This window comes from Mixophyes fleayi, chromosome 6, assembly GCF_038048845.1.
Source record: "Mixophyes fleayi isolate aMixFle1 chromosome 6, aMixFle1.hap1, whole genome shotgun sequence".
NCBI classification, from domain to species: Eukaryota; Metazoa; Chordata; class Amphibia; order Anura; family Limnodynastidae; genus Mixophyes; species Mixophyes fleayi.
Genome location: NC_134407.1, coordinates 143,153,288 through 143,179,901, shown reverse-complemented (window position 1 = coordinate 143,179,901; position 26,614 = coordinate 143,153,288).

The window sequence follows — 26,614 nt, the reverse complement described above, 5'->3', positions numbered from 1 at the left end:
CTTTTAGGAGGGGAGTGGCCCTACGATGACGGTCTGCAAAGATCTTGTGATGCTGAGTAGCCTTGAGTAAAGCCGTCTTAGTTTTGGCCCAAATGAGAGCAAACTCCCGATAGAGGGTATCTACGGCTGGAACCGGTGAGGAGGACACTGGAAAAGGATCCGGAAAAACAGGATGACTTCCATATACAATAAAGAATGGGGAGAATCCCGTGGACTCATGAATGTGTTGGTTATGAGAGAACTCTGCCCAAGGAAGGTATTGAGACCATTTACTCTGATTGTCAGAGGTAAAACAGCGAAGAAAAGTTTCAAGATCCTGATTGATTCGCTCTGTCTGTCCGTTGGTTTGGGGATGGTACCCCAAAGAGAATTTTAATTCTATGTTCAATTTACTGCAAAAAGTTCTCCAGAACCGGGAAGTGAATTGGACTCCACGGTCCGAAATGATCTCCTTAGGGCAGCCGTGTAACCTGAATATCTCCTTGATAAAGATATCTGCAAGACGACTGGCCGTGGGCAATCCAGTTAGAGGAATAAAGTGTGCCATTTTTGAAAAGCGATCAATAACCACCCAGATAGTGGTAAACCCTGCACTGTGGGGTAGATCTGTAATAAAATCCATGGCCACACTTTCCCAAGGAGCATTGGGAAGAGGGAGTGGACGAAGGAGCCCTGCCGGAGCTCTTCTACAAGTCTTGTGTTGAGCACAAGTAGTGCAGGAGGCAATGAATTTGCAAATATCGGCACGTACCGTAGGCCACCGGAAGCGTCGGCAAAGCAATGCTGTGGTCTTCTTTATTCCAGCATGGCCAGCAATGCGGGATGAATGAGCCCACTGTAGAGTCTTGAGCCTGAGATGGGGTTTCACATATGACCGGCCTGGAGGAGGAGAGGAAGGCTTGGTTCTAGTGAGAGCTACAATATTAGAAGGATCAATAATATGCTGAGGAACCAACGGTCTTAGGCGATCAGAATCGTCAAATGAGCGAGATACTGCATCTGCACGTCCAGCGGGCTTGCCGAGGGTTAAGGCAATGGGCCTCTTCAATAAACACTAGATTCCGATGATCAGTAAAAATAGTAACCAGAGGGGGCGTGGCTTGGCGGCCATATCGGGTGGTCGTGCTTTATTTCGGATCATGCTCCCACACCACAAATTGGGTGATTAAATTAGAATTTCCCCTTCTAAAATAGGCACAAACGACCTGGAACACCACCTGGATTGCCCCAGAGGCAATAAAAGAAACTTCCCCGACTTCCGGGTTCAGTCTGGCCCCGCCACACTAAGCTTAGCCGGCACCGGAGACAAAATAAACAGTCCTCCACACAAGTCATTGGAGCCCATTCATACGGGACCCCGCTATTCACCGAGCCCCATAAAAGCAGCCGCAGACAGCATCCCCCGACTGGCGGTGACACGCACCTCAGGACCGGCATACTCACCTGCAGGTCAGAGCCAAGGGCATCGGAGCGGCAGAAGAAGTATCTGGTGTGCGGCTGGGGTGCATCACAGGGCAGGCTTTGCCCAGAGAGGGAGCTGAACAGGGACCGGGGGCCTACTTCCGCTGTAGACCAGGGGCTGGAGCTGAGTCAGTCTCGGAGGACCCCGCTACTTCCGGTTTCCCCGCGGCACTTCCGGTCGGCCGGTTCAGGACGGATCTCTCCACGCTAGACCTGCCACCAACAAGAGGGCTATCGTGGTCGGCGCAGCCTCGCAAACAGTCTGTGGTGAGTGTGTGTCTCACTCCCCTTAAGCTCAGCTGTGTCCTCATAAAAGAACTACTCGGGTCTTGCAATATTCCTTGAGGAGGGGAGACAGGGGAATAAACGCTTTGTGCCTGTAGCAGAGTGGTGTGCCCAGTTCATGGAAAACGTGTTTGGTGATTCCCTATAAACATAACATTCCAGGGCATATTGTACAATACTAACAAAGCAGTGGGACCTGCGCAGTCAACAGTTAAACCATAAGAAGTGTGAGGATTTACCACCTTCTACTGTCTAAATAAAAACCTGCAATTGAATGTAAAGTCATATACCTATGGTATAACATAGATTCCCTGTTAGTGAACCTATACTGCTACCTAGTGGCCAATCAGCGATAGATCAACTGGAGCGAGTTTAACACTACCAAGTGACTTTTTACTCACTCAAGCCTTAAACAACATCTCCTACTTTCCATTTTTTGAGAGGGCATTTGTTCTCTCGACATGACCGCCTAAACAACACTATCTGGCCTGGCCCGCCCGGAGACACGCTTAATCTCATTTATAAATCCTACCTGGTGTTCAGTTATTAATCATGCATAAGAACAGTTCCAGAGGGAAAAGGGGGACGCAGACGGGCATCCTCCAACACATGACAAAACAGGATTCTTCCGTGCATACCACTTCGCCCCCCCCCCCCCCCCATCTCCCCAAGCCTCAGGGGGAAACCCGACTGATTCTGCAGACGCTCTAGCCACCATTCAGGCCATGATGGTTTCACTCCAGAACACCTTCACAACTGAATTTCAAAAACTGTCGGCGGATCTTCGTGGCGAAATTGCGCAGCTGGCTAAGCGTACTGCCTCTATTGAACACAAAGTGGAATCCAATTCTAAAGTGTTACAAGAAACAAAAGCAAGATATTGACTATCTGAATAGGGAGCTACTGTTCTATAAAGAGAAATCAGAAGATCTTGAAAATAGAGAACGCCGGAATAATTTGCAGATTCGAAATATCCCGGAATCAGTGGACCACCAACAGCTGGAACCCTATCTGGTTCGTTTATTCCAAAAATTGGTCCCTGAGCTCTCAGAACAAACCATTTGCATTGAGCGGGCACACAGAGCCCTGCGCCCTAAGCCTCAAGAATCAGAACCTCCCAGGGATGTGGTCCTTAAGTTCCTGTCCTTTAAAACCAAAGAGAGCATAACTATAGCAAGCAGGAACTCTACTTACGTTCTATTTGAAGATTCAAAGATTCAAATCTTCCAGGATCTGGCTCCTTCCACAATCTTGAAACGCAGGGAACTAAAGGATGTCACAAGAACTTTACGAGAGCATGGATATAAATATAAGTGGGGTTTTCCCTTCCGCCTAATTGTAGAAGTAAGTGGACGCCAAATCACCATAAGAGATCCGTTCGAAGGCAAGGACTTGCTACGTAAACTCGACTTGGGCCACCCGGTTCCAGATCCGATATCGAGTCAGTGACAGAAGCTTCTCATCTCTTTTGTTAACAGGTGTTCACTCCAACCGTTAGTTTGTTGGAATGGAGCCTGGGCTCCTATGGCTTCCTGGTAAATATGACGGCTTCATAAGCTGAAATTTGTTATCCTGGACAGGTACCACTGGTCTTTTTACTTCCAAATGGAGGGAACTATGTGAAGCTGATTAGTAGAGTCTGATCTACTAAATTTATATTAGATAGTTTGTTATATAAACACTTCATATAGGATGTGCTGCTCATATAATCACATGTTATCCCTACTTATGCACGTTTAAATGTGTTCATGTTCTGTTTACATTTTGTTTCTTAAACTGTTCTCTAGGATAACTTCCTATAGATGAGCAGGGCTGGATTAAGGGAATGGAGGCCCCTGGGCTAAGGGGGCATCCATTCCCCCGTGAGGGCCCCCTCCCCTGGTGAGCCGAGCCGCCCCAAAGGCACTTACCTCCTTCTCCTGGCATTGCAGTCCTTCCCCGGCTCGCTGTACGCTCCTTACTGAGGAGATCTCGTGAGAGTGAGACTCACGAGATCTCCTCAGTAAGGAGACTACAGCGTGCCGGGGAAGGACCGCAGTGAGAGTGCTCAGCAGCATTGATCACTCCCGACCAATCAATACTGCTACTGAGCACTTTCAAGGGCCCCCTGGATGCCCGAGGCCCCTGGGCTGTAGCCCAGTTAGCCCTAGGGTTAATCCGGTCCTGTAGATGAGGGACGGCCATGTCTCTTAGGCTTCCACGCTGTTCTACACATTGTGAGTGATGGGGCCTGGATGGCATTACGGTTTGGTTTTCAGTCGGTACCCACGGACTCCGATGGACTGCTTGGGGGACATGGCCGCCTCCTGGTGTTGAAGCTCGGTTGGAGTCTTAAGGTCCCCTGGAATTCTGTTTTTTGGTTTTTTTGTTTTTTATATTAAGGCTTTAAAAATGCTTAAAATGCTCCTACAGCTACGTTATTGTTTTATCATAACTCTTGATAAGGATTTATGTTCTTGTTTGTAATGCGTGTTTCTAGGTGGGTTGGGCTAGGTTCCTCAGCCCGACCTCGCACGCCATACACATTGGGTCAAAGGAGTGTGCGGACAGGTTAGTCCTCATAATCTTCCTGCTCGCAATACCTTAATTTTAGTAACTTGAAACCCAACTCCCGAGCCCATCCGACCCATTCTACTTGAGACGGTTCGGATTCCCACTTTTCCGTGGGCTCAACCTCAGTGGTCACCTCTGGCCCCACCTTTTGCTGGGCGAAGCGGTCGACCACTAGCTACCCTTATCCCTTCACCTACACTTTCCTTTCCCCATTTTTCCTTTTCTGTTCTTCCTCTTCTTTTCCTACTACCCAAGCTTTACTTGCTCTCTCTCGTTCTCCTTGATTAACTTGGTACGTCCCTTGGTACTTTTGCAGATCATCATGTCTTTGACTTTTGCTTCTATTAATGTTAAGGGGCTTAACACACCACAAAAGAGATCACTACTACATAGAACTGTAAAAGATTTGAAAGCTGATTTTGTATTTTTACAGGAGACGCATTTTAAACAGGGCGACCATCCCTCCTTGTCCTCCCGTAGATTTCCCACTGTGGAATATGCATCCCTGCCAGTCAAGAGATGTGGGGTTGCCGTCATGATTAGGAACTCTGTGCCCTTTCAGCTTACAGCTACTAGTCTAGATCATGAGGGCCGCTTCATCATATTGGTGGGTCCGGTAGGACATCAAACTATTACTTTGGCGAATTTGTATACCCCTAATACAGGGCAATCTAGCTTTTTTAACAAATTTTTTCTTGAGTTAGGTAAAATACAGAGAGGTCTTCTCCTGATAGGTGGGGACTTTAATACCATACTGTCGGAGGACCTGGACAGGTCAGGAAAACGTCATGTCCCCCCAACTACTACCCAAACAAAAGCGTTGATCAAACACATGGCTGGGGCTGGTCTGTTCGACTCCTGGAGAGCCCATAATCCCTCCTCTCGGGACTACACTTTCTACTCACACCCACACAATTCCTACTCCAGAATTGATATGATCATGGGCTGTAGTAAAGTTATACAACTTCTTACTCGTACTGATATACTCACCAACCCATGGTCGGATCACTCAATAATCACGGCTTCGTTTGATCTGTTGGATAAATCTAAAAGTAACTCATCCTGGAGATTAAACGAATCTTTACTCAAGCTCCCCGTGTTTAAAGAGCAGATAGAGTCTCACCTCCAAGAATACTTTGATCTTAATCTGACGCCTGACACCCCTCTTCCCATGATCTGGGAGGCGCATAAATCAGTCATCAGAGGGGCCATTATTAAGTTTGCCTCCTTTCGTAAAAAGCAACAAACCTTGAAACTAAACTCTCTTACTGCCCAGTTGCAACAACTCGAGGGTATTCACAAACAAACTCATTCAAAATTAGTATATAAGCAAATCCTCTCCATTAGAGGTGAAATCCAATCTTTGTTAACGGAAAAGACTGAGAGAGCCCTCCGCTGGCTCAATCAAAAATTTTATGAGAAAAGTAATAAGTCTGACACTATGCTAGCAAACAAATTGAAGGCAAAACGTGCTGCACAGGCAATAATGACAGTAAGAGACAAGAAGGGTATGCTGAGTTACGACCCGAAAGTTATCAATGATTCTTTTTATAGTTACTACAAATCTCTATATAATCTGAATAAAGAGGGCACCCCGGTACCCCCCTCACCGTCTATTATTCAACAATTCCTAAAGACATGTAACCTTCCAAAGCTAGACAAGAACATAGCTTCCAAACTGAACGAAGACATCAGTGAGGAGGAGCTTAAGGCAGCTCTTAAATCTCAAAAGACCTCCAAGGCTCCTGCCCTGATGGATTCACCACCTCTTATTATAAATATTTTGTCTCCGCAACTACTTACTATTTTCAATTCTATCCTACGGGGGGAACAATTTCACAGGGACACCACACGTTCCAATATTATAGTAATACCCAAGCCTAATAAGGATCCCACGTTATGTGCTAACTATCGGCCCATCTCGTTGCTAAATGCGGATATTAAGCTATTTGCCAAAATTCTGGCGAATAGGTTGAACAACCATCTGTCGCACCTTATAGACCCAGATAAAGTTGGATTTGTCCCAAACAGACAAGCTCTAGACAATACTAGGAGAACTATAGACTTGATTTCTTACATAAACCAGACCGAACTTCCTTCTGTGGTTCTGGCGCTAGACGCAGAGAAAGCCTTTGATAGGCTCTCCTGGCCATTTATGTTTCAGACCCTTCAATCCTTTGGATTCTTTGGCAATTTTCTTCAAGGTATTCAAGCCTTATATCATAGCCCATCCTCCTCGGTGTCGACAAATGGTTTGAGCTCTTCCGTGTTTGGCATCGGGAATGGGACGAGACAAGGTTGCCCTCTCTCCCCTCTTATCTATGCACTATGTATCGAACCACTTCCTGCTCGGATTCGACTGAACCCAGATGTGAGGGGAATCCAGGTCAAGAGTAGACAATATAAGATATCGCTGTTTGCAGATGATGTCCTTCTCACACTAACATCACCTCAAACCTCTCTTCCTAATTTATTTATGGAACTGCAAAATTTCGGCTTGCTTTCCGGATGTAAAGTAAATAGCTCCAAATCAGAAGCGCTTGCGCTACATCTTTCACCTCACATAAAGAAAGTCTTAGAGCTTAATTTTGAGTTTCAGTGGCGGCCCAAAGCAATTCGATATCTGGGAGTCTATATAACAAGCTCCTACGAAACTTTGTTTCAGGCTACTTTCCCCCCTTTGTTGTCCACAATAAAACAGGACTTATCAACCTGGAGTTCTCTTTACATCTCGTGGTTCGGAAGGATCAATGCCATCAAAATGAATGTCTTACCCAGACTTTTATACTTATTTTTAGAGATGGTCACTGACCCCCGTGTTTTGGTTTTGGATTCGGTTTTGGATCTGGATTACCGTCGTGTTTTGGTTTTGGTTTTGGTTTTGCAAAACCGCCATTGCGTGTTTTGGTTTTGGTTTTGGTTTTGTTTGGTTTTGTTTTGCAATTTGTTATAAAAATTACATTTATTGGTGCTAAAATAACATAATTTAGGTATTATTTTGTAGCTACATTATTATTAACCTCAGTAACACTAATTTCCAGTCATTTTTTATTCAATTTTGAACACCTCCTATGTCACAATATGATTTTCATACACTTGAAAAGAAAAATTGCTGCAGTTCTTGCCAGTGATAACAAAAAGGCCATTGTCATGCCTGGGCATAAGACCAAAAATCCACCTCTTAAGTGTGGAATTATTTTTACACGAATCCTGGCAAGAGTTGTCTATCCATTTGTAACATTTTGAAAGCCACACTCAGTAGAGGTAGGGACCTTAACCATCTGGGATCCTCATCCATGTTTCGTCATTTTTCAGCGAGTTATTGGCAAACTGTTGGGAAAATCAGAAACTTTGGTTAAAAAAAAATTAACAACAAGCATTCCAGCATAATCTACCTCCCTTCTCTCATCTACATCCCAGCACCTGCAATCTTCCCCCCCAACAATTGGCAAGTAAACAATCCTCTGCAAGAGGAAGCAAGAATGAAACCTGTCACCCAGTCGCAAAGCGGATCACAGACGCCCTGGGTACTATGCTAGCGTTAGATCTGTGTCCAATGTCCACTATTAATACAGTTGGTTTAAGACATTTAATTGAGGTGTTATGTCCCTGTTAGCAAATGTCATCACTATACCATTTTACTAGAAAAGCTTATTCTCTCCTGTACCGGAAAGTTCCTAAAAATGTCATTATTGGGTGACAAAATGGTATTCTACCCACTGTACACTTAACCACAGATATGTGTACAAGCGGAACTGGGCAAACAAAAGATTATATGACTGTGAAAGCCCACTGGGTTGGTCTTTCGCCTTCCCCAGCATGGACAGCAGCAGCATGTACCCAGGTGCATCACATTTTTGAGAAGTAGGCTACTCTGTGTATCAGCAGCTTCACTAAGAGGCATACAGCTGACAAACTGTTCCAAAAACTAAGGGATGTCATTGAAAGATGGCTAATCCTGCTTGGAGTCTCCTGAGGATATGTCATTTCTGATTACGACCCCAATATTGGTCCAGCATTACAGCGGGGCTGAATTCCATCACATTTCCTGTTTTGCACACACTATCAACTTGGTGTTACAGAACTTTTGAAAAATGACATGCAGGAGATGCTGTTTGTGTCCATAAACATTTAGGGTCAATTTGTGGTTTCTGCAACAGCATGTAGGAGAATACAGCAGCTGCAAGAAGACTAGCATTTGAGGGGAATATACTTTAGTCCAGCGAAGTAGTTACCTGTGAAGAAAGTGCAGACACAGTTAGCTTGAGTCAAGTGATTGCCTTAATAATAGATTTTGAAAAGGTGCTACATAAAATTATAGTGTGCAATAAAACAAAGTAAATGTGCTAACTATATTTTAATTGTAGATGAAATACTTAATTTTCTTTGCAAGGATCCCAGACTTATCAACATCTTGTTGGGACGTCTTCTCCTTCAGTTTCTCTGGCAACTGCTTGTAATAAAAGAAATTGCTTTCCCAAGACACCCAGTGGTGATGCAGATGAGTCCGCTAAACATTTTGATATTTGCTGTGCTGTAAAAGAATTGCCCAAAAACCGTGACAGCTCTGCCCTAAAATCAACTAGTCATTCCCTTTGGAAGGCCATTATCAGCAATTACATCATACTACACAGACTTCTATGATATTGGGATATTGGGATGAATTAGTATTGTTGGAGGAAGATTATCACTAAACCCTGCCACCTCTCCAGTTTCGCAATGAGCTATGGTACAATAAAATGTAACTGCAGATTTAGACCAAGACTGTCAGCCCTATTATTTCTATTTCAGCAATTACAATTAGCAATGGAGCAATGGAGCTCTTCTCTTTGGGTGTTACCTATATAACGCAGCACAATTTGCCTGCAAATTCTACAGACAAGCCTGCTTGTCTTCCTCTCCATCAATGACTCTTAGCAATTGAGCACTCGTCTTTGGGTGTATATTACACCCAAACATTATTAGTGAAAATTATGAAAAATACAGTTTAATCCCTGATAGGCCCTCCACCATCCTTTGCATGTTAATAGTAGGATTGGTTGGAATTATGGTCAAGGTCACACATTTTTTTGACAAATCCTTCAAACCAGCCCAGATGTCAAACTGTTGTGGTCTGCCCCCTGCGTCATCCCTGCTTGTGTTTGGAAAGTGCATATTGGTGCCAGAACCTCACATGCCAGAACTGCTCCCACTGGTGCCACACTGCTGCAGGACTTACACAATCAACCGCATCCTCATCGTCGGATACCCAAATCTCCCCCACATCCTCTTCTAAAGACAAAGTGTCATCCTCACTTGGTGTATCACCGGCTACACTCGGGCTGTTCAGGCACACATCAGCAGAACTGCTGAAAGGGCCCTTCTTTATGGGTAGACTAACAGAATGGTCACGATTAGACATCCCACTGTTGGATGGACTCTCCACAGGGATTGTTGTCATTTGTGAATCAGAGCAAATATTCTCCTGTAATGCCTCACTGTTATCTTGCAGCTCGGCTTTGACGCGTAACAGTAGTTGTGCACCAATTGTAGGCTGGGTAACTTTTTGGGATCTGCCACTAATAGCCAAAGGTGAAGGCCTCATTCTCTCTTTGCCACTGCGTGTGTAGAATGGCATGCTTGCAATTTTTTTTTTATCGTCACTTAACTTTTGCTCAGTTACACTTCTTTTTCGCTTCAATACAGTAAAAATTTTTTGGGTTTTTGTTTTTTGCACTAATTTGAAAACACTCTGTTGTTTGACATCGCCTTGGCCAGATGACGTACTGGGAACACTAACATCAGGACTGGTGACAGAACCTGGTTGCTCATTTAGATCATATGTGGACTGCTTTGAATCCATTCTGAGCGCAAACCACTGGGGAGTGCTAAAAATTATTTAGTAGATTCTGCTGACAGTTATGACTTTTGACAGCCAGAAATATTAATGCACAATTAGGGAGGACACCCCAAAAACACTGAGGTGTGCTACAAATTATTTAGTAGATACTGCTGACAGATATGACTTTTGACAGCCAGAAATATTAATGCACAATTAGGGAGGACACCCCAAAAACACTGAGGTGTGCTACAAATTATTTAGTAGATACTGCTGACAGATATGACTTTTGACAGCCAGAAATATTAATGCACAATTAGGGAGGACACCCCAAAAACACTGAGGAGTGCTAAAAATTATTGAGTAGATACTGCTGACAGATATGACTTTTGACAGCCAGAAATATTAATGCACAATTAGGGAGGACACCCCAAAAACACTGAGGAGTGCTAAAAATTATTGAGTAGATACTGCTGACAGATATGACTTTTGACAGCCAGAAATATTAATGCACAATTAGGGAGGACACCCCAAAAACACTGAGGTGTGCTAAAAATTATTGAGTAGATACTGCTGACAGATATGACTTTTGACAGCCAGAAATATTAATGCACAATTAGGGAGGACACCCCAAAAACACTGAGGTGTGCTACAAATTATTTAGTAGATACTGCTGACAGATATGACTTTTGACAGCCAGAAATATTAATGCACAATTAGGGAGGACACCCCAAAAACACTGAGGTGTGCTACAAATTATTTAGTAGATACTGCTGACAGATATGACTTTTGACAGCCAGAAATATTAATGCACAATTAGGGAGGACACCCCAAAAACACTGAGGTGTGCTACAAATTATTTAGTAGATACTGCTGACAGATATGACTTTTGACAGCCAGAAATATTAATGCACAATTAGGGAGGACACCCCAAAAACACTGAGGAGTGCTAAAAATTATTGAGTAGATACTGCTGACAGATATGACTTTTGACAGCCAGAAATATTAATGCACAATTAGGGAGGACACCCCAAAAACACTGAGGTGTGCTACAAATTATTTAGTAGATACTGCTGACAGATATGACTTTTGACAGCCAGAAATATTAATGCACAATTAGGGAGGACACCCCAAAAACACTGAGGTGTGCTACAAATTATTTAGTAGATACTGCTGACAGATATGACTTTTGACAGCCAGAAATATTAATGCACAATTAGGGAGGACACCCCAAAAACACTGAGGTGTGCTACAAATTATTTAGTAGATACTGCTGACAGATATGACTTTTGACAGCCAGAAATATTAATGCACAATTAGGGAGGACACCCCAAAAACACTGAGGAGTGCTAAAAATTATTGAGTAGATACTGCTGACAGATATGACTTTTGACAGCCAGAAATATTAATGCACAATTAGGGAGGACACCCCAAAAACACTGAGGAGTGCTAAAAATTATTGAGTAGATACTGCTGACAGATATGACTTTTGACAGCCAGAAATATTAATGCACAATTAGGGAGGACACCCCAAAAACACTGAGGAGTGCTAAAAATTATTGAGTAGATACTGCTGACAGATATGACTTTTGACAGCCAGAAATATTAATGCACAATTAGGGAGGACACCCCAAAAACACTGAGGTGTGCTACAAATTATTTAGTAGATACTGCTGACAGATATGACTTTTGACAGCCAGAAATATTAATGCACAATTATGGGGGACACCCCAAAAGCGCTGGGGAGTGCCAAATATGAAGAAAAAATAATAAACCTCTATCCTCCTCTCTGCACTAGCGATTTTGGTTAGAGCAATTGCAAGAACAATATGGTATTCTCTGTCCCTGCTCTAATTAGCCTATGACTACACCCTGCTCTCTCCCTCTGTCAAATGGCGATGGATTGCTGTGGAGGCGTGTATTTATAAAGTTGAAGTATCGCGAGAACCGAGTCCCGAGATCCGACGACGTCACAATGACGTTCGGCCTCGATTTGGATTCGGAATGGGCGGGAGAGTACCGAGCTGCTCAGCTCGGTACTCGGATACCCAAAGTTCGGGTGGGTTCGGTTCTCGGAGAACCGGACCCGCCCATCTCTACTTATTTTAGACCCTTCCGGTTAAAGTCCCTGACTCTTTCTTGAGCTCTATTCAATCTATATGTGGTGTGTTTGTGTGGCAGGGTAAGAGGCCCAGACGTAGCAAACTTTGTCTAGCTAAATCTAAATATAATGGTGGTCTGGGTCTCCCCTTGTTTGACAAATATTACCAAGCTACACAATTGACTCATCATATTTCTTGGCTCTCGCCACTGGGAATCAAGAGGTGGGTGGATATTGAAGATTTGTTGTCTCCAAATATAGGAATTCGCTTTTTACCTTGGATTCCTAGGGGTGTCAGACCAGCCTCAGCCCTTGTTACGCCTTCCATCCGGTTTACACTGGAGGTTTGGGACAAATTGAACAAAAAGTATACATTGGCCCCATACCCTTCGCCTCTCACCCAGCTGTGGAGACACCCTCATTTTCCACAGGGGTGCATCAATGCTTTTGCTTACCCTTGGAGGAAAGCAGGACTAGACTGTTTTTTTCATTTGATTGGAGAGCATGCCCCACGCTCTTTCACAGACCTGAGTGAGAGACATGCACTTCCAAGCAACCTTTACTTTCACTATGTACAAATTAAAAGCTTTATTCAAGCCCAGACCCATTCATCTAGGTTGCGGTTGCCAACATCCTTCGAGAGACACTGTATTTATAGTCCGGGTCGCCATGGCTATATATCGATCCTGTATAGTTCCCTCGTGTCCTCCTCATCACCTCCTAAGGAACCGTTTGAGCAGGCTTGGGAACAGGACCTTGGGATGACCCTAGACGAGGAGAGATGGTCGCTCATTCGTGAAAGAATCTCAAGGTCATCTATTAATACAGCTATCCGTGAAAACTCATACAAGGTCTACACCAGATGGTATATGGTCCCTGAGAGGCTCCATTCTATCTTTCCCCAAACTTCAAATTTATGTTGGCGTGATTGTGGGGCGGTGGGCTCTTTTCTTCATATTTGGTGGGATTGCCCTTTGGTGGCTAAATTCTGGGATGAAGTTATATCACTGGTTTGACAGGTTACTTCAATTAATGTGCCTAAGAATCCACTCTCAGTGCTTCTATACCAACCTATCAAGGGCATTACTAAAACATCGGATAAGCTGATCCGACACATCTACAATGCAGCTAAGGTATAAATAGCTAGCGAATGGAAGAAGGCCTCACAACCTTCTAGAGAGGGAGTTATGAAAAGAACTTGGCACACAGCATCCATGGAATATGTGACTAGTCTCCTCCATAACACAGTTCCTACGTTCCACAAAGTGTGGGACCCTTGGTATAGCTTTATCAACAGTACTATGCCGGGCCTCTCATAAGCCTAAGTTGCTTTTCCCTCCTTTTCTTTCTTCAATCTCTATAACTTTCTTTCTCCTATCCTCTGTGTGCTCCCTCTATCCACCTCTCCCCCTCTGTTCCTCCTCCTTCCTCCCTCCCCCTCGCACCTCCCCAAAAATAAAAAATCATAGCAGTGTGTTCTATTCGCTGGATATGTACAGTGGTACAAGATGCACCTGTGGTATTGGGAAAAAAAATTCTATCTCAATTGTTCATTTTGCAGTTCCTTAACTCCCTGTTGGAATGTACATGGATGAGAAAAATGTATCTATATTTTGTCTGTTACTTTTTATGCATTTCTCAGTTTTCTTATCTGATGTCTTTACATTCAGTAATCTTGGTACTTGGATAATATGTATGACCTGTACTGTTGTGCTTTATACAAATATCTGCTGTTATAAATAAAAAGTTTAAAAAAAAAAAAATAGTAACCGGAAAAATAGCCCCTCCAACAAATGTCGCCATTCCTCCAGGGCAGCCTTGATTGCCAGTAACTCCTTATCCCCAATACCATAATTACATTCACTCGGAAGGAATCGTCTGGAGAAAAAAACACACGGATAGTGTGAGCCAGCAGGGGATTCTTGAAAAAGCACTGCACCAATGCCTACAGAGGATGCATCTACCTCTAAGAAGAAGGGTTGTTCTTGGTCTGGCTGGGACAGAACTGGAGCTGAAGAGAATGCTTTCTTTAATGTTGTGAAGGCAGACATGGCCTACGAGGACCAAACCCTAGGATTGGCAGTCTTCCTGGTTAACGCTGTAATGGGAGCTATGATGGAGGAGAATCCCCGAATAAATTGGCGATAATAGTTCACAAAGCCGATAACCCTTTGAATCGCTTTAAGGCCTTGTGGCTGAGGCCAATCCAGGATAGCTGTCACCTTGGTGGGATCCATACATAGACCTTGACCTGACACAATGAAACCGAGAAAAGGTACCTGAGTGACTTCAAACACGCATTTCTCCAACTTGCAGTAGAGGTGGTGTTTCCGGAGTCTATGTAGGACCTCCTTTACTTGTTCCCGATGAGATTTCAAATCTTTAGAAAATATTAAAATATCGTCTAAATACACTACCACTGAAGTGTATAACAGGTCATGAAAGATATCATTAACAAAAGTTTGGAAGATAGCTGGGGCATTGCAGAGGCCGAAGGGCATCACCAGGTACTCGAAATGCCCATCTCTGGTGTTAAAGGCCGTCTTCCATTCGTCCCCTTTCTTGATGCGAATCAAATTATAGGCCCCACGGAGGTCCAATTTAGAAAAAAATTGAGATCCACTGCGCCTGTCAAAGAGGTCCGAGATGAGAGGCAGTGGATATCGATTTTTGACAGTGATGCGATTGAGAGAACGATAATCGATACAAGGCCGAAGAGACCCATCCTTTTTTCTTGACGAAAAAGAAACCTGCGCCAGCTGGAGAAGTGGACCTACGAATAAATCCCCGTTTCAGGTTCTCAGTGATGTATTGAGACATGGCTGACGTCTCTGGACGAGATAACGGATAGGTCCGCCCTTTGGGGATCGGTTGGTCAGGAGATAAAACGATAGCGCAATCCCAGGGACGATGACGAGGCAGGGTCTCTGCTTCAACCTTGCTGATTACATCTTGGAATTCCATATAGGCCGCAGTAAGATTAGTTAACTCGGAATGGGCCATAACTTGAAATCTTGGAGGCAAAACTTTGGACAAACATTTAAGACTACATCCTGAACCCCACAAAATAACTTGAGCGCGGCCCCAATCCATTTGGGAAGAATGCATCCTTAGCCATGGTAGCCCCATGATGAGGGGATTAATGGACTTAGGTAAAACCAAAAGTTGGATCATCTCGCTATGAAGTGCTCCTACCATCAACCGCACAGGAGAAGTCACGGAGGAGATGGAGCCGTGAGTGACATGAATACCGTCGACTGCCGTCAGGGATAACGGTTGAGGCAATGGTTTTAGAGGTTTTTGGAGCTGCGAAGCCAGATCCGCCGAAATGAAGTTCCCGGAGGAGCCGGAGTCCACAAAGGCCGTGGTGGAGAAGGTACCTTTAGGGGTGCTCAGGATGACAGCCATCAGAAATTCTGGGGAATTCTTGGAGTAGGAAGCAACAGTGGACTCTCCTAAAGCGGTCTTCCCGCCACCGTTTAGGAGGAAGAGTTTCCCGGTCTCTTAGGGCAAACTCTCAGCAGATGTCCCGGATCGCCACAATAAAGACACAGACGTTGTTTGAAGCGTCTCTCTTTCCTCAGAGGACAATTTAGAACGTCCTACTTGCATGGGTTCGTCCACTGGCAAGATGGGGTTTTGGAACTGAGGTGCTAGTCGTGATACGAACCGTTTGCCAGGAGAGGGTTCTTGTGTGCGCTCTTGGTAGCGCAAATCCACCTTGATGCACATTGAGATGAGGGAATCAAGGTCAGCCAGGAGTTCTCTGGAAATTAATTCATCTTTAATCCGATCAACCAAACCCTGCCAGAAGGTTGCCACCAGTGCTTCGTTGTTCCATTTTAACTCGGAAGCCAGAGTCCGGAACTGAACCGCGTATTGTCCCACAGACAGGTCACCTTGACGGAGGTTCAACAAACTAGTAGCTGTAGAAGCAACTCTCCCGGGATCGTCAAAGACTCTTCTAAAAGCCTCGATGAAAGAGTTTGACCTGTTGAGAAGGGGATCCCCTCGTTCCCATAAAGGTGAGGCCCAGGCAAGAGCTTGACCACTGAGGAGGGAGATGAGAAAAGCCACTTTGGTACGTTCTGATGGAAAGGCCTCGGGGTTACACAAACTGAATAGCACATTGGTTCAAAAAGCCCCTGCACTTCTGGGGTCTCCGTCAAATTTTTCGGGTGTCGGGATGCGTAGACAGGAGGCCGCTGTAGAGACTGTAACCACACTGGATGATGCAGATGCAGAAGAGGTTATGGCTGGTGTAGCAGGTAAAGCACCCTGAAATGTATCGAAACGGGGCGCGCTGTCTTGCAGAGGTCGGGCAGCCGAGAATCCGGAAGTTATGCGTCTTGGGCGGAAGGACAGGCGGCCGTGCAGAACGGCGCCTGACACTCTGCCTCACATCACCGGGGTCATGAGTCCAACCAGGTCCTTATCTGTATGGAGTTTGTATGTTCTCCCCGTGTTTGTGTGGGTTTTCTCCCTTGTGCAGTTTACAGTATGGTTACGGACATGTTTGCTACTGTGCATGCCAAAAAAACCAAGATGGTGCCCACCAACTATCATAAAGTTGGCGGCACCAGAAAGACAGGGTATTCCTGACATTGTCTGAACATTCAAGAGGACCATGCCGGACCACAGTAAGTGATTCAGAGGGTTTGCCATGTGATACAAAGTTTGTGGGTAATGTCTTTTTTACCCAAGATGATGGTAACTGATGGAGGATGTTTGTAAACTGCTGTGCCCTTTGATGAGGCAACCAAGTTTGTAATGACTCTGGCATTAGCAATTGTTTGCCCATTAATTTTTCACTGCAGCAGTCATTAAGCTGTATGCAGCAGGATAATGACGGTGGTGACTGCGACAAACTACTATGCTCTCAAGCTGTGGTCATCAAGCATATGATGATGATGATGATGATGAGGATGAAAATGGTGCTAGTCAGATTAGTATTGAACATGTGAGTAAAGAAGTGATAAGAATGAAATACAGTTAGAAGATGATGATGTAGATGATGAAGAATTAGCACACAGTATGCTGGTATGCATTTAAACTGGCAAGCATGAAAAAATTAACCCTACTAGATGCACACTACAAGCCTAAAATAGGTGTACGTTCCCACCTTAGAAAGGGAGTCTGTGCTCTTGCGCTGCCAAGAAATACTTACTCAGTTCTTATTATTATTATTATCGTAGATTTGTAAGCCGCCACAGTGCTCCACAGCGCTGTACAGTAGGGAAAACAGTACATACATAAAACAGACATACCAGGTAGACAAAATAAATGCAGACATGAAAACAAAGGATATGAAGGACCCTGCTTATTAGAGAGCTTACATTCTAAGTGGAAGAGGGCACAGCTGAAACAAAAGGAGCAAATGTGGTTCAGAGTGCAGATTGGGACAGTTGTGAGGGTGTATTAGTGTGAATATAGTGTTATTGCAGATAAGGTCACCTCAAAAAAGAGATGGGTTTTCAATGAACGTCTAAAGATTTGAAGGCTGTGGGAAAGTCTAATTGAGGGTGGAAGAGAATTCTATAAGTGGGGAGCACCAAGGGAGAAGTCTTTTAGGCAGGAGTGAAATGTGGTTACCAAAGATGAGACAAGGTGCAGGTCAGAGGTAGATCTAAAAGGGTGGGAGGGAGAGTATATTGATATGAGATTTGAGATGTATGCAGGGGTGTTTTTGAGGGCTTTGTAGGTAAGGGTAAGTCATTTGAATTTGATTCTGGAGGACACAGGGAGCCAGTGAAGGGATTTACAAAGTGATGCAGCAGATGTGGAGCGGTGAGAGAGGAATATCAGTCTTGCAGCAGCATTTAGGATGGATTGAATTGTGGATATATGGGTATCAAGAATGCCAGATAGCAGGAGGTTGCAATAGTCAAAACGGGAGATGATGAGAGAATGAATAAGAGTTTTGGTAGCATGTTAAGTAAGAAAAGGGAATATTCTGGCAATGTTTTTAAGGTGGAGTCGACAGGACTAGTTTTCTGGAATGGTTCTCAGAGCAAGGAAAGGTGTCAGTGTAGTTATAACATGGTAATGTATGTGCTAATGATATTTACCAATCTGCCAACAAAACTGCTTCCCAGGAAATGAAAAAGTTTATCAACGCCAGTCCAAAAAAAAATCTATATTGATAGGAATGAGGCTGTAGCTGTAAAACTGAATGAAGAGAAACCTCAGGAAATAAAATGGTAGAAGTAAACATAAAATGCCCTGCAGTACTTTCACCTGATTGTGTTTACCTTGAATAATAACAGAAAATGCTTAATTAGTAGCCAGAATGTTAGTATGTATTTAAACTGACAAGCATGAAAACATTAACCCTGCTAAATGCACACTACAAGCCTAAAATAGGGATACATTCCCACACAGAATTATCCATATGTGCCAAAGAAAGTCTTTCCTCCCTCATTCGGTGCTGCTAATGCAGTAGTCACAGAAGTCACATAAAAGCTGTTACGAGCCGCGGCGGTGCCCAGCCGCCGCGACTCTCCTACCTGCGTCCCGGCCGTCGCTATGGCGACCGGGACGTCACTTCCGCCCATGACCCGGCCGTTGCCGGGGCAACGGATGGACGCTTCAGCGCTGCGTCCCGGCGGTGAGAAGCCGGGCACATGCGCTCAACATATTTACACCTGTGGGCTAATTAATCTAGGTAGGGGGCTGAGGATTATCAGAGCCAGGCTCTGATTGGCTGGGCCTACTACTTAAGGCAATGAGGTCTGCTACCTCATTGCCGGTTATAGCTTCTGTGCTCCAGTCTGCTGACCTGCTTGTTCCTGTTCCTGTATCCTGATACTGCTACTGATTTCCCGTGTATGACCCCTGGCTTTGAATTGGACTTCGCTTGTGTTTCCTGTGACCCTGATCTTCGGCTTGTTTACCGTTTCTGCTATCTGCCTGTGACCCCTGACCTCAGCTTGTTTACCGATACTGTTGTCTTCTGCCGGCCCTTGACCTCTGCGTGGACCTTACTCCTCTTGCCTGGGTTCTCCCCAGCCGGTACACACTTCACGACCCTCTGTCAGTCTGCGGCCCAGTCTGTCCCCACCATCAGGGGCTCCAGTGAACACCTGATTGGCAGAGTAGATTCCGGGTTGTGTTGTGCCGCTGGAGGGGTTCCTAACAAAAGCACAGTCAGTTAATCCAAAAATGTGCAAATGCTCACATTCATAAAAAAAGAATAAAGAATGGACAACTGCTCAACTAATCTCACTTTCCTTGTGCACCAGTCATAAGAAAAAATAAGTAAAGATTTTTTAATATTTTGTAAGGAAGCAGCAAGCGTGTCCACAATGAGTGACAGCTAAGAGAGTGCTTGCAGGCTGTTGTAAATATGTAGCCAGTAAAGTTTTTTCTGTTTTTTCTTTTTTCATCCTGCTGTATTTGTTCTAGACACTAGGGGCCTGATTCATCAACGTACACAAAGTGAACGCAATTTGTGTTTTTTTAAATGACGACAATTGCACGCAGGTATGCCAGTATTCAAGTTCGAGCAGATCTGAAAAACTGTTTCTAGTTGAATACAGGTATAAGAATGCTCTGCATATACGGCACTTGCCGTATGCAGACAGACACAACACACTTCAGGATACGCACAATGCATATGTATATATGAAAGTCCCATCAGAACGCACATATAAAAAAAAATTACATACATTTACACCTGTTAATAATATATTCATTAGTAAAAATACTTTTTAAAAAAATGAAGATAAATTGGATTCACTTGCATTAGCTGGCATATAGTCCATTTCTGGGCATGCAGAGAGCAATTTGATGCACATATCGATATTTACATTCATTAATAAATCAGGCTCTAGAAGTATTAACATCTGATCAATTTTTTAACTTTAGTAACCATACTGTAAACTTTGTAAAACAGTACCCCTAGTATATTTTTTAAAAGTCCCCCCAATAGAAAATGAACAGGTGCTGATTCAATTCATATTGTCCAGTGCATATTTCTGGATACTGTGACCCAATATTGTGGCTTTTCCACGCTAGTGCCTTCGCAACAATTCTAGGGGCACTTTGTGACACATCTGTTGTGTGAAATGAATCGACCCCATAAATGACATAAAGCACACACACCCAAACTAACCGTTTCCCCTCATCTCCTCATAAAAAATAAGAATGAGTGAACCTGAAACTAACATGCATCTGCTGTCTCCTCTAGACCCACTGATAGGGACAACCTGAAGCACAAGAGCGGCAGTGTGTGAAGCCTGGTAAAACAGTGAAGTGAATCAGGTGGTGGTAGAGACAAACAGGATGGAAACACTCAGCTAAGGGATTGGATGACATCTAACACAATGTACAGCTAATGGAGAGCTACAGGATTTGTCTCCACACCTATCCCTCCACAGATCTACAACACATTTGTAATGATTAGCAGGGGATCGCTGATCAGCAGTTGAGGAAGAATTGGATCCTATTGTAGGAACTAACATGAAAGTTACAGGATGGGTAGTTGGGAGATCATACAGACTGAGTAACATGGCAAAAAAAATATAGTAACCAAGAGAAGGAGTCCTAACATGAGAATAATCAGACAGGCCAGTGTCAGGAGTTTGGAGTGGACACTAATATATCTAAGGGTCAAAAAGTTTGTCAGACAGGAGTCAATTCCAGGAGTCGGATGAAAATATAAACAGAACATAAACACAGCAAAGAATATCAGACAAGACTGAGGCAGAAATAACACAAGGATGGAGAAGGAGAAGCGTCCGCTATCCAATTCACTACTGGAGAACATAGATACTGGTATCAGCATGCTCTTGGGCTTGCAGCCACCTTTCCCTTCAGGGCTGCTCTCATGTACTCAAATTGCCTCTGAACTTGGAATAGTATGAGAAATATCAGATCTAGAAGGACAACTAAAGGTGACAGGGGCCAGGATAGAGAAACAAAGGAGGCTAGCAGTAAAATCAGAAAAGATAAACATAGGTTGAATCATAGAACAGGCAAGCAGGATATACAAGACACAGACTAAAACAAAAACAGAGGTAACAAGCCACAGACAAAAGCCAAGAACTGAGACTAAGAGAGGAATGCAGCAAGTTTATATACAAAGATATAAGCTCAGGAAGGTCTGTCCCTCCTAGGATTGTCTGTCCTCTAAGTCAGCATTTCAGAGGATGTCCTATCCTCTAAGATGACCTTACATGTTGTTGCCTCTTCTCTAAGTTGGTTGCACCAAGGAAGGTGTATTCAGTTACAGAAATAAATCATTTTTGGTTTTCAAGTGAGCAAAAGTTCCATTTCCATTGTTTCCCTTCTGCAGGATACAGTAGAAACTATAATGGCCAATCCCTGCATATGCATGTTCACAGAATTATTTGTTTATCGGTTTATATATCACATATTCAGTGGAATGTGTGCTGTATTTTTCCTGAAGGTTCTATTCTCAGCTGTTTAATTGCATGGTAGCTGACTAATGGTTGACATAAATGACATTGACATATATTGAATTTTTATGAATCTCCTGTCATTTATATTGCAGGATTGACACACACAGGACAAGACAGCTCAGAGGATTGATTGGTTCAATATGCAGAATTCATTAGATAAGTTGCCACCTACTTGGTATGTGTTTCCCATGCATTGACCCTATGTAATGGCTAGGTACAACCACAAAAGAAGAAAATTAATTAATGTATATCTTAACACACACTAGAGACAAATCATCAAATAATATTGTGAACCTATAATTCCACACTCAGCATCTGCAACTGAAACTGTTACCTATCCAAACAGTGTCTGCAGCCTTTTTGTGGGTAGAATCATGATGAGATGATTGTGATGGGATCTATAGGGTATCAGGCCTGCACATAACGAAGTCTGCTTTTGACCTATGTGGGGCACTGTCTCTTTAAAATATGTGGCATGATTTGGTGCCCTGATAGTATCACCCCTATGAGTATTATTTTATTTATTTGAGCTAAGCCAGCAGGATTATATTTTTCATTCAAGTAATAAATACAAAAATGCTGAAAAAATTATACTCATGGAGAAGAACATTTACAGTTAACCCAAATGTGTGTATTTTCACCTTTTTGTACACCATAGTTGTCTACTTTCCCTGAGTGTCAGGAAGACTCCCGTGCAGGTAGACTAAATTCCTGCATCTGCTTGCCTCCCGTGCTGTGCCTCACATACTTGCACATGAGTACACAGCTCCTCACACTTCTACACCAGCAGAGTGACGGCACATACAATGTCCATCTCTTAGTAATTTGACCCTGCGCACTGACAATTTGGCCACGTCTACAAAGTGAGGCCACTTTCAGAAAATTTTCCTCTCTAATTTCCCAATCCACACCTGAGAAGAGTCAATTATCTCAACAGGAATTGGGAGAGAGCCCTCCATGGTAGGCTAACCTCCCGGATCCCCACTGTGTAACTGTCTGCTTGTATATGCACGTGCACTCGATGTCACTAATTTAATGCAACCTTGCTTATCTTCTCTTTAGCCCTGCTACACCATACAGCCTCTGGCAGCATGCTACCCATGTACAAACTCCTCTGGATCCATTGTCTCATACAGTACTATAGTTTATGGCACTAGATGCTCCCATAGATGGATCTAAAAACACCCCTTTGGTGCATGAGAACACATCTCTTCCATTGGCGCACTGAGACAACATTTTAGCTACTGAATCTCCCTGAAATGATTTTTCAAAAGTTGGCAAGTATGAAGTACACATTTTGCCAATAATATAGCCCATGTGCAGCCATTTGTAGGATACAGCCTATCAGTTCTGTATGAAAATACACCAGGAAACCATATCACTGAGGCACATACTAATGAATTGATAACCTACATTCTCATAAATATTGGCTTAGCCCATAAAATGGCTGCCTCCATTGTATACACACACTTTAAATATTAGCTAATCAATCAAATGGCAAGAGTGCCAATGATACACATCTCTATATTTTTTATCCTGTATGATGTGATCATAATTCACATGGTAGATCGATAATCCAGGAAGGGATTATAACACAGCAGGCAATGCCTTAATGATTATAATGTGTGGAAGATTGAAATGAGATCTGAGAAGTTCCATCAATATATGAACGTGAGAAGCTATATAAATATGATCTCTTCAGCAGCGGAGAAGGGACTTACTTTCAATAAACCTGTCTTGTTGGGTGAGATGGAGTTATTACATTAACATGCTGGGCTTGTCTCTGCCAAGTTTCTACTCTGCTTCTTGTATTAGCATCGCAGTGTGAGAGAGAGCCAGAGGTCTGTGTGGAATTACAGAACATAAACCACCTTATCTCCAGATAGAGGAGATGGGAGAGCGATATATCAGCTTGTTTTTGCTGCTAGCATGACACAAGAAGCTTCTGGTTCTATCCAAGATATTTATCTATAAGAATTAAGGGTAAAGATAAATGGTTACAGTAGAAGCATCGTTTTTACAAGGGATGGTTGGGGGAGTGTAATTAAACTACCTACAAGTCCAGTACAGCAAAGGCTACACAGAGATGTTTTTCTAAATTAATTAATCTATACAATTGCAGAGCATACTGTCCTTAGAGTTTGCAGATAATATCATGTAAAAATCTTTTTTTTGCTAAAGATGATTTTTTCTCTTTTTGCTTTAATAATTCATTAAGCACTATATGGATAAACCTCTCTACATTGGTCACAAGACAAATCAGAATAAAGTGTGTTTGCTTTCGCATTGGGCTTGCTGTAATGCTGCATTGGGGGGGTGTGGGGCTAGTGAGGGTTGGAGCCTGAGAATACTTGGAGGCCCCATCAAATTGTTGCTATGGAACCCCACAAATCTATTTATGCCCTTGTTTAACTGCATAAAAACAAAAGATGTGCAGTGATCATCAAACCATTTTCTTGTTTTGGTTTTGGTTTTGGCACAACAACACGCATGTTTTGGTTTTGGATCTAGATTTCATTAAAATGGTCAAAAATATTTTAAATAGAGATGAGCGCACTCGGATTTCCTGAATCCGAGCCCACCCGAACGTTGCCGATCCGAGTCGGATCCGAGACAGATCCGGGTATTGGCGCCAAATGAAAACTTTAAACCGAGGCTCGGAGCCATAATCCCGCTGTAGGATCTTGCGATACTCAGATCCTATAAATTCCCCGCTAGTCGCCGCCATCTTCACTCGGGCATTGATCAGGGTAGAGGGAGGGTGTGTTAGGTGGTCCTCTGTCCTGGTAGATCTCGTGCTGTTTAGTTCTGTGCTGTGCTGTGCTGTGTTCTGCAGTATCAGTCCAGTGGTGCTGTGTGCTGTGCTCTGTCAATTTTGAGTTCAGTGGTGCTGCTGGGTCCTGTGCTGTGTCCTTGTAAATTAATTACAACCAAATTTGCAAAACCAATCCTGCAGTATAAGCCCATTGGTACTGCAATATTACCAAGTTCAAACATTCAGCAGTAAAAGTCTAGTGGTACTGCAATATTACAAAGTTCACACATTCTGCAGTATCATTCCAGTGGTGCTGTGTGCTGTGCTCTGTGCTTCTAAGGGCATAGTTATTTCCCCATTATTCCCAAGTGTTTAAAAAAAAAAAAAAAAAAAGTAATTATAACAAAATTTGCAAAACCAATCCAGCAGTATAAGTCCATTGGTACTGCAATATTACCAAGTTCACACATTCTGCAGTATCTTGTGCTACATATAATGGAGACCAAAAATTTGGAGGATAAAGTAGGGAAAGATCAAGACCCACTTCCTCCTAATGCTGAAGCTGCTGCAACTAGTCATGACATAGACGATGAAATGCCATCAACGTCGTCTGGCAAGCCCGATGCCCAATCTCCTAGTACAGGGCATGTAAAATCCAAAAAGCCCAAGTTCTCAAAAAGTAGCAAAAAGAGAAACTTAAAATCATCTGCGGAGAAACGTAAAGTTGCCAATATGCCATTTACGACACGGAGGGCAAGGAACGGCTTAGGCCCTGGCCCGTGTTTATGACTAGTGGTTCAGCTTCACCCAAGGATCTTAGCCCTCCTCCTCCCCCCCCTACAAAAAATTGAAGAGAGTTATGCCGTCAGCAACAAAACAGCAAACAACTCTGCCTTCTAAAGAGAAATTATCACAAATCCCCAAGGCGAGTCCAAGGGTGTTGGTGGTTGTCATGCCTGACCTTCCCATCACTGTACGGGAAGAGGTGGCTCGGGAGGAGGCTATTGATGATGTAGCTGGCGCTGTGGAGGAACTTGATGATGAGGATGGTGATGTGGTTATTGAAAATGAGGCACCAGGGGGGGAAACAGCTGATGTCCATGGGATGAAAAAGCCCATCGTCATGCCTGGTCAGAAGACCAAAAAATGAACCTCTTCGGTCTGGAGTTATTTTTATCCAAATCCGGACAACCAATGTATGGCCATATGTATCTTATGTAAAGCTCAAATAAGCAGGGGTAAGGATCTTGCCCACCTAGGGACATCCTCCCTTATATGTCACCTGAATAACCTTCATAGTTCAGTGGTTAGTTCAGGAACTGGGGCTAGGACCGTCATCGGTACAGGGACACCTAAATCCCGTGGTCCAGTTGGATACACACCAGCAACACCCTCCTCGTCAACTTCCTCCACGATCTCCATCAGATTCAGTCCTGCAGCCCAAGTCAGCAGCCAGACTGAGTCCTCTTCAATACGGGATTCATCCGAGGAATCCTGCAGCGGTACGCCTACTACTGCCACTGCTGCTGTTAGTCGGTCATCTTCCCAGAGGGGAAGTCGTAAGACCGCTAAGTCTTTCACAAAACAATTGACCGTCCAACAGTCGTTTGCCATGACCACAAAATACGATAGTAGTCACCCTATTGCAAAGCGTATAACTGCGGCTGTTGGTGTAAGACGTGCGCCCGGTGTCCGCCATCAGTGGAGTGGGATTTAGAGGGTTGATGGAGGTATTGTGTCCCCGGTACCAAATCCCGTCGAGATTCCACTTCACTAGGCAGGCGATACTAAAAATGTACAGAGAAGTACGATCAAGTGTCCTCAGTGCTCTAAAAAATGCGGTTGTACCCACTGTCCACTTAACCACGGACATGTGGACAAGTGGTTCTGGGCAAACGAAGGACTATATGACTGTGACAGCCCACTGGGTAGATGCATCCCCTTCCGCAGCAACAGCAACAGCTGCATCAGTAGCAGCATCTACAAAATGGCTGCTCGTGCAAAGGCAGGCAACATTGTGTATTACAGGCTTTAATAAGAGGCACAATGCTGACAACATATTAGAGAAACTGAGGGAAATTATCTCCCAGTGGCTTACCCCACTTAGACTCTCATGGGGATTTGTGGTGTCAGACAATGCCAGTAACATTGTGCGGGCATTCAATATGGGCAATTTCCAGCACGTCCCATGTTTTGCCCACACCATTAATTTGGTGGAG